This window comes from Sus scrofa, chromosome 15, assembly GCF_054392235.1.
Source record: "Sus scrofa isolate SSC_HxYL_T2T_F1_AM1 chromosome 15, Sscrofa_HxYL_maternal_Yorkshire_Landrace_v2.0, whole genome shotgun sequence".
Classification (NCBI taxonomy): Eukaryota; Metazoa; Chordata; class Mammalia; order Artiodactyla; family Suidae; genus Sus; species Sus scrofa.
The window spans coordinates 109,577,020-109,592,710 of NC_139397.1; the positions used below are offsets into that span (position 1 = coordinate 109,577,020).

The 15,691-nt window shown below is 38.9% G+C and overlaps 1 protein-coding gene across 3 annotated transcripts in view; it reads right to left on the minus strand.

Annotated features, from left to right (window-relative positions):
- Positions 1 to 15,691, minus strand: part of NEMP2 (nuclear envelope integral membrane protein 2) — a 138,239-nt gene that overhangs the window by 110,050 nt on the left and 12,498 nt on the right. The window lies entirely within an intron of this gene.

Genomic DNA, 15,691 nt, shown 5'->3' on the forward strand with positions numbered 1-15,691 from the left:
TGATAGGAGTTCCCGTCGTGGCGCAGGGGTTAACAAATCCGACTAGGAACCATGAAGTTGCGGGTTCGGTCCCTGCCCTTGCTCAGTGGGTTAACGATCCGGCGTTGCCGTGAGCTGTGGTGTAGGTTGCAGACGCGGCTCGGATCCCGCGTTGCTATGGCTCTGGCATAGGCCGGTGGCTACAGCTCCGATTCGACCCCTAGCCTGGGAACCTCCATATGCCGCTGGAGCGGCCCAACAAATAGCAAAAAGACCAAAAAAAAAAAAAAAAAAAAAAAAGACAAAAAAAAAAAGAAATGATAATACTGCTTTATAGATTTTATTTGTTCAATGTTTCAAGAAGCTATGCATGAGCATCAGCTTCAAAAAAAAAAAAAAATCTCAAGAAGTTTAAGGTTTGACTAACTTAAAGTCTTTGAAAGATGTTGAATGAGTGTTGCCGAGTTCTGTATAGGAAGAAACACTGTCTTCCAAGATGTTTACATATCCAAGCAGATGAAGCAGATTGCACACAACTTAACTTCTCTTTCTGGTTTTGTAGAACCATCAACTTTGATATGATCACATCGAATTTTTGACCAGGCTGTCTGTGTTGACAGTACAGCAAAGTCCTTTTGGTCAAGGTAACAAACCTTATTTAGACACTGTTGGAGACCAGTTATAATAGTGAGTTATGTTAAAAGATTAAAATATAGAAATCTTTATGTTACTGTTTTTACTACTTTTATACTGTTTACACATCAAAGAGCATATGTTGTATTTTTAGGTCAGTTTGGTGTTTGGAGTAGGACTCATAATAAAAGTAACATCGATATGATTATAAATTAACATATTTAACACAGGATATATGTATAATAACACTAATATTGTATGACCTAACCCACGAAACCATTTTATTGCTATGATTTATATTTATTTTATAATAATTTTCTTAGGCCTTTACTTGCCTTTATGAGTAGAAAGTCTAATATAGACTTTCCCCCAATTGTCTAAAGACCTCAGGGATTTAGTTCAAAGGAGGACAAGGGTGAGTTGTGTTTCCAATGCCAGGTCTAGAAGGAAAGATCTAGACTCTTTCACTAGGACATAGTCCATTCTGTGATAATGCCTTTGCTGGTTTTGGCCCCTGACCAGCTCCTGACCTGAGGCTCTGCAGTTACAGCTCTCTTCACGTCCTTCACATACTTAGCATTTGTTACCATTTTCTCTGAACGCACAGCATTGGGCCAGGGTGGCTGGTGGCAAGGAGTTTCCAGCTAAGCTGTGTGGTACATTTCCTCTAAGAATGCCTAGGCCCTTGTGTTTATGCCAGGACCCCTAAGTTTGCCTATTCCTAAAAATAATTTTATTTCAGGACCTTATTAGTGTTTTCTGATAATGGCTTTGGCCAGGCTAGCTGATAAATCTCAAAAAGGGCAAAATGGAGTATTTGTCCTTGCTTTCCAAATGGTCAGAGCTCCATACTCAAATTGTCCAGCTATTTCATCAGGAATCAATTTTGTGGTCACTGTATTATGTGGTACTATATGGTCACTGTAGAATATGTTGACTATACAGAATCTTACAAAGAGAAGAACTGAAAATATCCATAATCCCAATCATAGTTAATGACTGCTAATGTTGTACGGAAGGATTCTTGTCCTAACCTAACTTCTCAACACCTTCTTGTGCCACTGTCCCATATATAACCTCAACACAGAGTGAATATGCCCTACTTTACTTCTCTGCCCATTGTATTTCCTTTTCCTGGAATGCTTTCCTCACTCTTCTCACCCCTTGACGTCTACTATTTTCAAGGCCCAAACTGAATGTCACTTCTCAAAGGCATTCTGATCTCATCCTCTTGTGGAAGCCCCACCTAGACTGACTAGCCACACTCTGTATATCTCTAAAGGCACTTACGTTATGCTTTTTTATTGTTCTTATTTTTGCAGTAGTTTCAACTCTGATTAATTGCAAGCTTGAGAGAAATTCTTATTTGAGAGAAGGAATTTTGTTTCACTCAACTGTTCATTCTCCATGTCAACTGGTACAGTGCCTTCCTTGTAAATAGTAGGTACTCAACAAATTTGTTGAAAAATATATGTAGGCACCAGCAATGGAAAGATGACGTACGAATTTAGCTAGCCCAGTCAAATTCTTTAACTTTATTAAAATAAAACATGTATTAAGTGCCCATTACATGTAAGACACTAGATATTTACTATTTCAGAATTTTCTTTTTTTTTTTTTTTTTGTCTTTTGTCTTTCTTTTTTCAGGGCTATACTCGCGGCATATGGAGGTTTCCAGGCTAGGGGTCTAATCGGAGCTGTTGCTGCCAGCCAACACCACAGCCACAGCAATGCCAGATCCCAGCCATGTCTGCAACCTACACAACAGCTCATGGCAACGCCAGATCATTAACCCACTGAGTGAGGCCAGGGATCAAACCACAACCTCATGGTTCCTAGTCAGATTTGTTTCCACTGCGCCAAGACAGGAACTCCCAGAATTTTCTTATTTTATTTTGAAAAAGTTCAGATGTGAAAAATTTAAAGAATTAATATAATAAATATATACCATCCATATTAAGAAATAAAACACTACTAATAAAATAAAAGCCCTGGGAATGCCCTCCTGAGCACATCATTTTCCCTCTCCACCATCAGGAGCCATATACTAAAATTGGGGATTACTCTTTCCAAGCATTTATTTATGTTTTAATCATATTACGCATACATTTATAATGTCTGTTTGCTGAATTATTTACAACTATTCAATTCTGAAAGACCTGTTCTCTGAAAACTATAAGACATTGGTGAAAGAAATTGAAGAAGACACAAACAAATGGAAAGCTATACCATGCTCATGAATTGGAAGAATATTGTTAAACTGACCATACTACTCAAGGCAATCTACAGATCCCATGTAATCTCTACCAAAATACCGATGACATTTTTCACAGAGCTAGAACAAATAACTCTGAAATTTGTATTGGAATTATAAAATATCCCTAATAGCCAAAGCAATCTTGAGAAAGAAGAACAAAGCTAGATATATCAAGCTTCCTGGTTTCAAACTTTACTGATCAAAACTATAGTGATCAAAAGAGTATGGTACTGGCACAAAAACAGACATATAGATCAATGGAACAGAACAGAGAGCCCGGAGATGAACCCACACTTATATGGTGAATCTATGCCAAGGGAAGAAAGAATATACAAAGGGGAAGACAGTCTCTTTGATAAACAGTGTTGGGAAACTGAACAGCTACATGCAAAAAAAATGAAACTGTACTAGTTTCTGACACTACATATAAAACAAACTTTTCAAAATTTTAAGATTTTTATTTTTTCTATTATAGTTGGTTTACAATGTTCTGTCAATTTCTGCTGTACAGCAAAGTGACCCAGTCATACATATATATATACATACATTCTTATTCTCACATTATCCTCCATCATGGTCCATTGAAAGTGACTAGATATAGTTCCCTGTGCTATACAGCAATATGGAATAAAGACTTAAATATAAGACCTGAAAACAAAACTCCTAGAAGAAAATATAGGCAATACGCTCCTTGACATGTCAGCAATATTTTTGGGGTTTCCTCAGGCAAGGGAAACAAAAGGAAAAATAAACAAATGGTAACTACGTCAAATTCAAATGCTTTGCACAGCAAAGAAAACACCAAAATAAAACGGCAGCCTACTGAATGGGAAAAGATTTTGCAAATGATATATTCAGCAAGGAGTAACATCTTTAAAAAAAACTCATATAACTCAACATGAAAAAAAAGGTACCAGATTAAAAAATGGGCAGAGGATCTGAGCTGAGTCTTTTCTGAAGAAGACCTACAAATGGCCAACAGACACAAGATGCTCAACATCACAAATTATTAGAGAAATGTAAATCAAAACCACAATGAGATACTACCTCACATCTGTCAGAATGGCTATCATTAAAAATACAACAAATAACAAGTGTCAATGAGGATGAGGAGAAAAAGGAACCCCTGTACACTGTTGGTGGGATTGTAAATCGGTGTAGCAACTATGGAACATAGTAAGGAGGTCAAAAAATTAAAAATAGAACTACCATACGATCCAGCAACTTCACTCTTGGGTATTTATCCAAAGAAAACAAAAATACTAATTCTATAAGAAATATGCACACTAATGTTCATAGCAGCATAGTTAAAACAGCAGAGGTATGGAAGCAACCTAAGTATCCATCAACAGATGAATGGATAAAGATATGGTTTGTGTGGATATATATACATAATATATTAGATTTAATGTTATATATTTAAATATATTTTATATATAAATATAATACACATTATATAGCATAATATGGTATATATAAAGATGTGATATATACGTGTGATATATATATATATATACACATATACATATATATATGTATTATGGACTACTACTCAGCCATAAAAAATGAAACCTTACCATTTGTGACAACATAGATGAATCCAGAGGATATCATGCTAAGTAAATTAAGTCAGAGAAAGACAAATACCATATGATCTCACTTTTATGTGTGTAATCTAAAAAACAAAACAAACAAAACAAAATGAAAACAAACTCATAGACACAGAGAACAAACAGGTGGCTGCCAGAAGGGAGGGGTTGGGTGTGGGTGACATAGTGAAGGGGATTAGGCAGTAAAAGCTTCTAGTTAGAAAATAAGTAAGTCACAGGGATGTAATATATCACATAATAATATGGTCAATAATACTATAATAACTTCTTATGGGGACAGATGGCTACTAGACTAGATGGCTACTAGATGGTGGTGATCATTTGTAATGTATGCAAATGTCAAATCACTATGTAGTATACCTGAAACTAACACATTATTATATGTTAACTATATTTCAATTTAAAAAGAATATTCATTTCTGCTTTAGAAAATAAAAGAAATGAACATACAGGGAGAAAAGTGAAATTAAGAATTAAAGCAACAATGGAAATCAGTTGTCATGCCTTAGAGACATAAAGTAGACTCTCTTCATCACCTAAACATGGGATTTTATGTTTGGAAGAAGCCCATAGATACTAGTGTTTCCTTGGAATAAGTTTCATTAAACGTAAATAAATATATGATGACAGGTTAAAAAAAAAGTAAACAGCTTAGGAGATAGGCAGATTTTGTAAAATATGTAAGATAAGTAAGTCAGTAACTTCTGAGACATGTTAGACATAGAAGAAGTAAGTGAAGCATTTGTATAATGAACATTTATTATAAAGGGATGGAAAGAGCAAGAGATACTTAATAGCCATGATATGCTAAATATATATGAGGCTGTGAATCATCAAATAGTCATGACACACTGAAGGTGCAGGAGGCATAAGAGGCATTCCCTATTTATGAGGTCTTAATTCGGCTGACCATTGGCTCCTCACATCCTCTACACAATGAATGCAAGATAAAATCCATAGCTGCTCATCAGACTAATTACATTACAGCTATCAGCTAGATGTACTTGCTCCCAAACCTGTAGAGCAAGTGTGTGTTTTGACCCCAGGCATTCTATGTGTTCGGTCATTCTGCTCAAATTTTAACTCTAGTCTTTTCTAGTATACTCTTATGCAGAAGGTAGGAACAGGACTGAGGATTCAGTTAGTGTCAACCTTCTAAGTATACCTACACCATATCTTAAATGTGTTAACCTACCCTGTTTTCACCCTGCTTCTTGCTGAGTTTTTTTTGATTGATTTAATAAACCATGAGATTTAAGCATCTCATTCTGGTCTGTAAGCCCTTCTGTGATCTCTTGGCTAGCTTGCCTGTTGTTATACTTACAGGCTTCTGTTGCAGTAAGGTAATTTTCCACACAACAATAGTATTCACAAATTCTTAACTTAGATATAAATGGCATCACACGGTATATATTCATCTGCACCGTGCTATTCTACCCAACATCGTATTTGTGAAGTTCTCCCATGGAAGTTATATAGATCTATTTCATTTATTTTTACAGCTATATCCACTATATGCACATATCACAATTTATTCATAAATTCTTCCGTTGATACAATGTAGGTTGTTTACAAATTTTTAACTACTGCGACCAGTGATGCTGTGAATATTTTTGGGTAAATGTAAGATAGTGGTTCTGAGAATATACCCGGGAGTGCAATTTCTGGGTCAAAGAGTATGCACACCTTTAACATGACTAAATATTGCCAAACTATTCTCCAAAGTGATTGCACCAATTATACCCTTACCAAAAGTAGATGAGTCTCTATGTTCTTAATCCTAGCCAACACTTTGTATGGTCAGACTTTATTTTTGCAGATCCAATGAATGGATGGACTCTGGTTACAAAAAAGTATTGATTTTGGCAATTAAAAAACCTAGTGGGATTTCCTCAGTACTTAAATCATGAGGAGAAAAATATGTGCAAATTTTTTGTCATATTTTTAGACTTTCCCATTCTCTGTTTAAAACCAAGTAAAGTTTCCCCTTTCTCTTTCCAACCCCGTAAACACCAAAGGAAAAACAACTCTGCAACAAAATCTGTCTTTTTTTTCCCCATAAGGATTAGGGCTTGTAAGAATACCATGTTGGTTGCTTTATGTCACAGATATATCACTCTGATTATAGAGGGGCACAAGAAAAAGAATTTAGCTGCATCCATGCAAATCACTCATCACTAAGTACATGACATAATGATGGTGGGTAAGTAGCTGAACAACTATTACACATAGGCTGAGAATGCACTCATGTAAAAAATTCTAGAAAGTTGCTCTTTTCCCCCAGAATATCTGCTCTAGGGGTTTGTTCCATGCCTTAAAATTGGCTAGTAGAAATTAATGTACTGGGTCAAATTTTTTCATATTTAAGAAGCTTTCCAATGAAAACACAGCTCAAAAAATACATTTAGTACTTACATATCATTAGCATCTTATCTGCCACATCTCTTTCAAAAGCACAAAGGGAATGGGATCTGGGACCTGCAAGTGCTATTGGGTATAAGACAGAAGCCATCCTCAACTTATTCCTCTCCCTAACTTATTCCTCTCCGTAGCTTATTCCTCTCCCTAATCCAACACATTCAGACAGGCAAATCTTTGTTCATAATTTCTTGCTTAAACCTTCTGGATGACTCAGAAGCCCAAGCAGTGTTCTCAAAGTTTGGTCGGGGGGGGGGGGGTCCCTTTTGGCTTCAGATCCTTCAAGGTAATTGTTTTAAAAAAATGCAGATTCCTAAGTCCCAGCCCAGGCTTATACTCAGGATGCTTGAGTGTGAGGCTCCAGGAATATGTGTTTTCAACAAAGTACCCAGTTTGATTTAAAAAAAAAATTTTTTTTTTAACAAATGAGAAGTATAACACAAATTAAGTACTGAAACTATAAATATGCAGATCTCTAATTTATCACAAAGCAAACAGCCACATAACCAACCACAGTCCAGAACAAGAAAGAGAACCTTGTCAACACTTTAGAAGTCCAGCTTGTTCTCCTTCTAATGACTGTCCTCTCCCCTAATTGTAACTACTATTTTTTTTTCTTTTTAGGGGATACACTTGGGGCACATATGGACATTCTGGGTCTAGAGGCTGAACTGGAGCTGTAGCTGCAGGCCTTTGCCGCAGCCACAGCAATGCTGGATCTGAGCTGCATCTGTGACCTACACCACAGCTTGTAGCAACACTGAATCCTTAACCCACTGAGTGAGGCCAGGGATCAAATTTGCATCCTCATGGACACTACGTCAGGTTCTTAACCTGCTAAGCCACAACAGGAACTCCGTAACCATGATTCTGATATCTAACACTACCAGTCTGATTCTCGCACTCATTGAAGATGAGCACTTACAGCAACAGGATAAAGGTCACGTTGCTTAGAGTATCATATGAGGAAGCTGCATAATTTGGTCTTTGCAACCTCATATTCTGCCTCTGCCCTATTCACATTTCATTCTGAAGTCATTTGTAAGCAGTTATGTTTCGTTTTATAATTATTGCCCTAATTCACTGCTCTTGCTTCATGCTGTTTCACTGCCTCTGCAGTTGCTGGGGAGTGCCCATATTTCCTGTCTATTAAATTCATCCTTCAAGACCTGTCCAATTGTCACTTTCTTGTGAGCCTCATGACTTTCACCCCCTGTGCCCATGCAAGGCAGAACCATCACATTTTATACTATGTGGCTTATAATGAGAAGCAATTATTCTTTTACATGTCTATTTCTCTTTCTAGACCATGTTTTAGGGCTGAGATTTATTTTAACATTCTCTTGAGTACAGTACAGACTTAGTGTGTGTCCTGCAGCAGGTGCTTAGTATGTTGGTCAATCTCCAGGTGTGCACATCTTTGAAAAAGTAGCACACTGCAACCCTAACACCTCCAGGCACATTTGGATCAGATCATATTCTTGTCAGGAAACAAACCAAACTCAGACATCCAGAGACCACTGGGTGCCTGAGAAGGGTATGAGACAAGTGAAGGAAGTGAGAAGAAATGCAAAGGGGGTGGTGGGGAGCCAGAGTGATGGTGCCTAGATCTTGGGGTGGGGGTTGGGGTGTGGGTGGGAGTGGGCGGGCTGCAGAGAATGAGCAATCGCACTGCTACAAGCAGCACTGGGGAACCTGCCTCACCTGAGTCCTCCTTTCTTCCTCAGACAGGACACCTAGCTGTTAGACTGATGTGCCGTGTGGGAGGCCTAGACTATTCTAACTTCTTCACAACATCATTTCCTGCTTCTCATTGTCCTTGCACTGTCCATCTGCTTCTGGGTGTCCACTCTTAGAAAAAATGGTTGCTTATAAGTAACCTCCCTCTTTCTTGACCTTAGCATACAAGGAAGGTGGACTGTTCAGTTCTTCAAAACGCCTATCCATCTATAGTATGTGTGAGTAGGAGTGGAGGGCGACAACGAAGCACACAGAGAGGCCTTGTGTAGCTGCCCTTGTGCTCAGAGGATCTGGATCGTAAGCATCTGGGCAGCTTGCCACAGGAAACTTCTCAGCAATGTAAATAGTCCTTAGGCAAATAAACCTCGACTGTTAGGCAAACTGAGAGGTTGGAAGAACAGGAACGACTCAAAATTTATATAATCCAGAAAAGATACTGTAAAACAAAATTAAACTCTATCAGAAAGTAGTATGAAAGAGAGCCACTGTAGTGGTTTGATCCCTGGGATGGGGATAAGGGCGGCTTGGAGTGTGGAGATGATCAAGGCCAGCACGGATCCAGCACTCTTGGGAAATGTTCATGAAATGAAGGAAGAGCAGAGCTTCGCAAGCAGCAGTCTTGGAGAGAGTGGGCTCCTCTGCCCTCTCCTAAAGAACCATACAGTCTGCAAAAGAGTCTTGGGCAGCAGTGGACCAGCACCGCATCTAGTGGGCCCCGATACTGCAGCAAAACAGGGGTAGTGAGAAGCAGTGACTCCAGAGACTGCCCAGAAGCCAATTCTGTCCGTACGGCTGTGCAAGCCCAATGAAAGGATTACAAAAGCTCAGGGACTGCCTAAATCCCTGGAGTAGGGGCACCTTCAAGAAGATACAAGTAGATACATGCCTGAATGATCAATCAGAAAAATCAAAGAGGTGAGACTGTATTTGTAACATCAGATTAGAGCCATTTTCAATGATAGATACATATATACACCATATATATATCCACATCTGACACATGGTGGGTTCTCAATATGCATAGTTATAAGGACTAGGAACATACGAAGGAGTCACCACATACATATTTCTTGGATAACTTCCTGATTTTTGTTGCTTTCTTCAAATAGATAAACACTGAATTTTGTTTTCATTTTTATTTCTTTGTATACTGCTTTCGAATAGGATCTTTCTTTAAAATAACATTTAAAATTTCCTCCTGATTTTCAAAGTAATATGTTTGCTGTTGAAAATTTAAAAAATTTAAAGAAACATAAAAATTATCTAAATGCCATCATCTAGAGATTACTACTGCTTACATTTGGTAAATTTTCTTTCATGTTTAGGTAGAGTGATTATAGATTGTTTCTGCTCTATCCTATTTTGACCATTAGTATTGTATTGTGAGCATTTCCCAATGTTATTAAATATTAATTAAATGTATTCTGCCACATAGATTTGCTATAATTTAACCAAGTCATCATTTTGGATGTTTTGGTTTTTCAATTTCGTAACTAATGTGATAAATATCCTCTTCTTAAATATTTATAAATTTAGGGTAATATTGTACAAGATAATCTGTTGGGTCAAATTACCGAACACTGAAATTCTTGGCTCAGTTTGCCAAATTGCTCTTCTGAAGGTTATTTTACTTTTTATTTTGTTTTTTTTAGGGTCACCCTGTTGCATTATGGAAGTTCCTAGGCTAGGGGTTTAATTGGAATTATAGCCACTGGCCTATGCCACAGTCATAGTAACAGGATTCAAGCTGCATCTGCCACCTTCATCACAGCTTAGGGCAATGCCAATCCTTAACCCATTAAGTGAGGCCAGGGATTGAACCCGCATCCTTATGGATACTAGTTAGGTTCATTACCACTGAGCCACAATGGGAACTCCCTTGGTCCTTAAGTTTTTTGATCACCATATTTTATTGCCAATCCTAGGCAAGTTGATGTGTCACGATGTGTAAATCTGGGTAAGTACAACAGCATGATTCAAACCATAACTTGGCAATTATATGTGAACAGAATCATGTTTGATTTACTTTTATTTCAATAGCTCTAAGCCTCTTATTTTACGATACTTGCATTGTCTTTTCTGAGTGTCTGCTCCTAGAAGGCAGTCAGTGTTGAGTAACTTGTTGTGACCATTAGCCCAACTCATTAATATTAACTCACTCAATTTCTTCATATCTGAACCACGGCATGGTGAAAGCACTTGGTGCTGTAGGTTTTTTTTTGAACTCACTCTGCTTTTCTCTTTTCCTGATATACACTTGCACCCGATATACTCACACCTCTCCTAATCCAACTTAAAGATAATATACAGGCCTTCTTCAAGTGAAGGGAGGAGGATAACTATTATCTCTCTGTCCTTCCTGAAGATCTATTCCAAATACTCCATCCCATCACTGCCATCTGTCCCAGGTCAAGAGCATACTTTTGTGGCAAGCTTAAAGGAATTTATGTTGGGATGGTCTCTTCCCTGTCTCTTCTTTTTTCTCCTTCAGAAGAGTCATGTGCTTGAGTTACTTTTTCTTTGGTTTTTCACTTCTCCCAGAAGAGTTATGTCCACTTAGCTGCTCACAGGTGCAGTTATCTTCTTTTTGTCTCTTCATCTCTTCCCACTTTCTTCCAACACAATGCCCATTTTCTCCAAGAAAGGTCCTCTTCCTTTACATGTTTTTTTTTTTTCCTATTGCTTTGCCCCACATCTTTGTGAACAGGTCATGCACCTTTGTTAAGGAAATAAACAAAATCTTCCATCTACTCTCATGTGGAATGCTGAAAAGGGGGACTTGAGTTGGTGGGTCCTCCGCCTGCAGAGTGTAGGACAGAAGAAAGAGAGACAGTGAAAGAGTGAGCACACACTTGCTGTCGGTCTCAGCAAACTGGGTGCAAAAGAGCAAAAGCCAATCATGGGATTGTGAGGAACAGGAACAAAAGCTGTGAATGAAGTGTGCAAATGGAAGATGGTTTGGATAAATTCCAAAGGCTGAGCAGAGTACATTTTTTACCTACTCTCAACCTTGCCTTGTGTAGTTAGCTGAGAATTATTAATGGCCAGTGCCTTATCCATTCAAAAAGTACCACAGACCTGATAGCTTAAACTACAAACATTTATATCTCATGGTCTGGAATCTGGGAAATCCGGGATCAAGACACCAGCAAATGATTCTGTGTCTGGTGAGGGACCACTTTCTGGTTAATAGATGGCTGTCTTCTTCCCATGTCCTCACATGTCAGAAGGACCAAGAGAGTTTTCTGGGGTCTCATTTACAAGTACACTAATCCCATTCATGAGGGTTCCACCCTATGACCTAATCATCTCTCAAAGGCCCACCTCCTAAAAGCATCACATTGAAGGTATGCATTTCAATATATGAATTCTGGGGGGTACAAACATTCAGTCTATAACAGCCAGGAATGAGTGAACAGTAGTTGTTGCTGAGGCCTGAAATAGTATCATGGAACACTTAACTGATACAGGTTTTCCACAGTAAACCCCAGAAAAGAGGGGGGTGGAAATGGGAAGAAAAGAGAAATAGTTGATTGTTACCATTGCTGCCAGAGAGGACAGAAGAAGAAGAAAAACAAGGCACTACTCCTTAAAATATGTCCAGAAATTCTCTTTAGAAAGTCTTTTTCAAAAGTTACTATTTATATTCTCTTCTGTCTTAAAGACAAGCTTTTAAAATAAAGCCAGAATTACCCTCATTCAATTAAACATTTGGTTGTTTTTACTATCTAATATTATATTAGCATTGTCCTGCTCTTCATATCAGCAATATATAGCATAAATGTCCTTATCTGTAGAAGTAAATTGGATTAGATGACTTATAAGCTCCTACCTAGTCCCTCCTCAAAGTCTGTAAATGTGTATTTTCACTTGCATTTTATAAGGATTTGAGGCCATCCTGGGAATCTAATGATTTCATTTCTTTCTTTTTTTTTTCCAACAGAGGTTTCAGTACAATTTCAAAATAACCAACTTATAAATTATTGTAAACTATACTAGGTACATGCTGACTTTCTGCAAGTTATTTGAAAGTACTTTGAATAGGAGTTCCCATCAAGGTACATCGGTTAACAAATCAGACTAGGAACCATGGGGTTGTGGGTTTGGTCCCTGGCCTCGCTCAGTGGGTTAAGGATCCAGCATTGCCATGAGCTGTGGTGCAGGTCGCAGATGTGGCTCAGATCTGGCATTGCTGTGGCTGTGGTGTAAGCCAGCAGCTGCAGCTCCAATTCGACCCCTAGTCTGGGAACTTCCATATGCCACAGGTGCGGCCCTAAAAAGACAAAAAAAAAAAAAAAAAAGAAGAAGAAAGAAAATATTTTGAATATACAAAGGAGGTTAAACTAGGTGATTTTCATAATTCTTTACATCTTAAAATATGGTATCACTTATATCTGGAATATAATATACAGTACAAAGGAAACTTTCCACAGAAAAGAAAATCATGGACTTGGAGAATAGACTTGTGGTTGCTAAGAGGGAAACGGAGATAGTGGGAGGGACTGGGAGCTTGGGATAAATAGATGCAGAAAGTTGCTTTCAGGATGGATTAGCAATGGAATACTGCTGTGCAGCACTGGGAACTCTGTCTAGTCACTTATGATGGAACATGTAATATGAGAAAAAAGAATGTATACATGTAAGTGTAACTGAGTCACCATGCTGTACAGTAGAAAAAAATATATGCAAAAATAAAAAGATTTAAAAGTTCAAAAAAATTCTACAATGTCTTATAATAAAATGCAATGATGGCAGGATCAAGATGGTAGAGGAGTAGGACATGGAGCTCATCTTCTCCCACAAATGCATCAAAAAAAAAATCAAAAATATTTTAAAAATGTAATAAAATATTTTTAAAACCATCTACATGTAGAATGATTTGCCCAGAACATCTACTGAACTCTGTTAGAAGACCTCAGACTTCCAAAAAGGGCATAACTAGGTAGAACAAAAGGGGAAAAAAAAGACAGGGAGAGAGAGAGAGAAGAGAAAAAAAGTAATGAGGCTGGGACTAGCACACTTGAGAGGGAGCTGTGAAAGAAGAAAGGAATCTGCACCCCAGGAGGCCACCTAACTGATAAGAGATCAGCACAGATGGAGGGGGAGACTCGAAGCCTCAGAGAAAAGTGCAGTGGCTGTCTTGCAGAACGCAGAGCAGAGAGAGAGCCACACAGATAGCTAGTACCATCGCCCAGCACACCACCACAGCCTGAGACAATTGGGGTGGAGGGCTGGGTGCTAAAGCTCAGGCTACGGAGATCAGCTCCTGGTAGAGGACTAGGGTTGGCTGTGTGGTAACAATCTGAGGGGGTCAGGGAATGGTGTGCTGAGGGCTGGGAGTGGTATGCCGCAGCTGAGGGTGCCCAGGAGAAGGCCTAGGCTCCCCAAAGAAGCATCACTGCCGGGGAGGGTGGGGAAACCACCACAGGAACTTCTTTCTCTGCACATATGCAGGTTCTTAGTGGCAGGGCACCTCTTGCTTGCAGAGGCAGCTGCAAACTTCCCAAAAACTCAAACTCCAGAGATGCGCATAACCCACTATCACTTAGGGTCCCCGTGACCAGGCACTGCCAGAAGGTTCTGCAACCCAGTGCTGCCCATTGCCCCCACTTCCCCAGGCAAGCAAATAGCCCACCGTTGCTACTGCCAAGAGCCCTGGGTACCAGCCCAACATCCCTGAGGGTTGCCACAGCTAAGGGCCTTGCAACCAAGAGCACCCTGTTGCCCCCACCTCTCTGTGGGCTGCAACCACTGCCAAGAGCCTGGTGAACAGGAGCCCCTTCAAGGGCCACCAATTGTCTCCACCTCCCTGGAAGTACAAGCAAGCTGTACACCTGTATACTTCCTGTCAGGGGGCTAATGGCCTGCACACACTGAGGAAAGAGAAAGCAGGCATCCAAACCAAAAGCAGAGTTCATGCCAAAAAAAAACAGTAAGCCCACACAAGCTACCCAGGGATGCTTCCTCATATAAATAGCCCTCCAAGACTACAGTAGATAATTGTTTTCCCTAAAATCGCAGAGTAAAAAAATATAAGCAAAATGAAGAAGAACAGGAACTATTCCCAATTAGAAGAACAGGAGAATTTCCCTGAAGGAGCAAACAATGAAACAGACCTCTGCAGTCAAATAGACACCAAGTTCAAAAAGGAGGTAATGAAAATACTGAAGGGGAGTTCCCACCATGGCGCCATGGAAACAAATCCGAGTAGTAACCATGAGTTTGTGGGTTTGATCCCTGGCCTCGCTCAGTGGGTTAAGGGTCTGGCTTTGCTGTGAGCTGTGGTGTAGGTCGTAGATGCAGCTCAGATCTGGCATTGCTGTGGCTGTGGCATGGGCTGGCAGCAACAGCTCTGATTAGACTCCTAGCCTGGGAACCTCCACATGCCATGAGTGTGGACTTAAAAAGACAAAAGACAAAAAAAAAAAAAAAAAAAAAAAAAAAAAAAGAAAGAAAGAAAGAAAGAAAGAAAATACTGAAGGAATTAAGAATGGCTATCAATAGTAGCACATATTACTTTAAAGAGGAACAAGAAACTATAAGGAGGAGCCAAGAAAAATTATAAAATTCATTGCAGAGATGAAAGCTGAACTAAAGGCACTGAATAGCAGAATAAATAATATAGAGGAATGAATAAGTGACTAGAAAGATAGAATAATGGAAATTAATCAATCAGGACAGCAAACAGAAAGCCAAATGGAAAAAAAGGCAATATAAGATATCTATGGGATAATATAAAGTATGCCAATCTATGCATACTAGGGATGCCAGAAGGAGAAGAAAAAGGAGATTGAAGATGTATTTGAAGAAATTATGGTTGAAAACTTTCTAAAGCTAAAGAAGGAAACAGATATCTAGATACAGAAAGCACGGAGATCCCCAAACAAGTTGAACCCAAACAGACCATCAACAAGACATATTATAATAAAATGGCAAATTTAAAGATAAGGAGAGATAGATCAAGATGGTGGAGGAGTAGACACGGTGCTCACCTTCTCCCACAAACACATCAAAACAAAAAACCAAAAAAAACTACCTACATAAAGGCTGATTC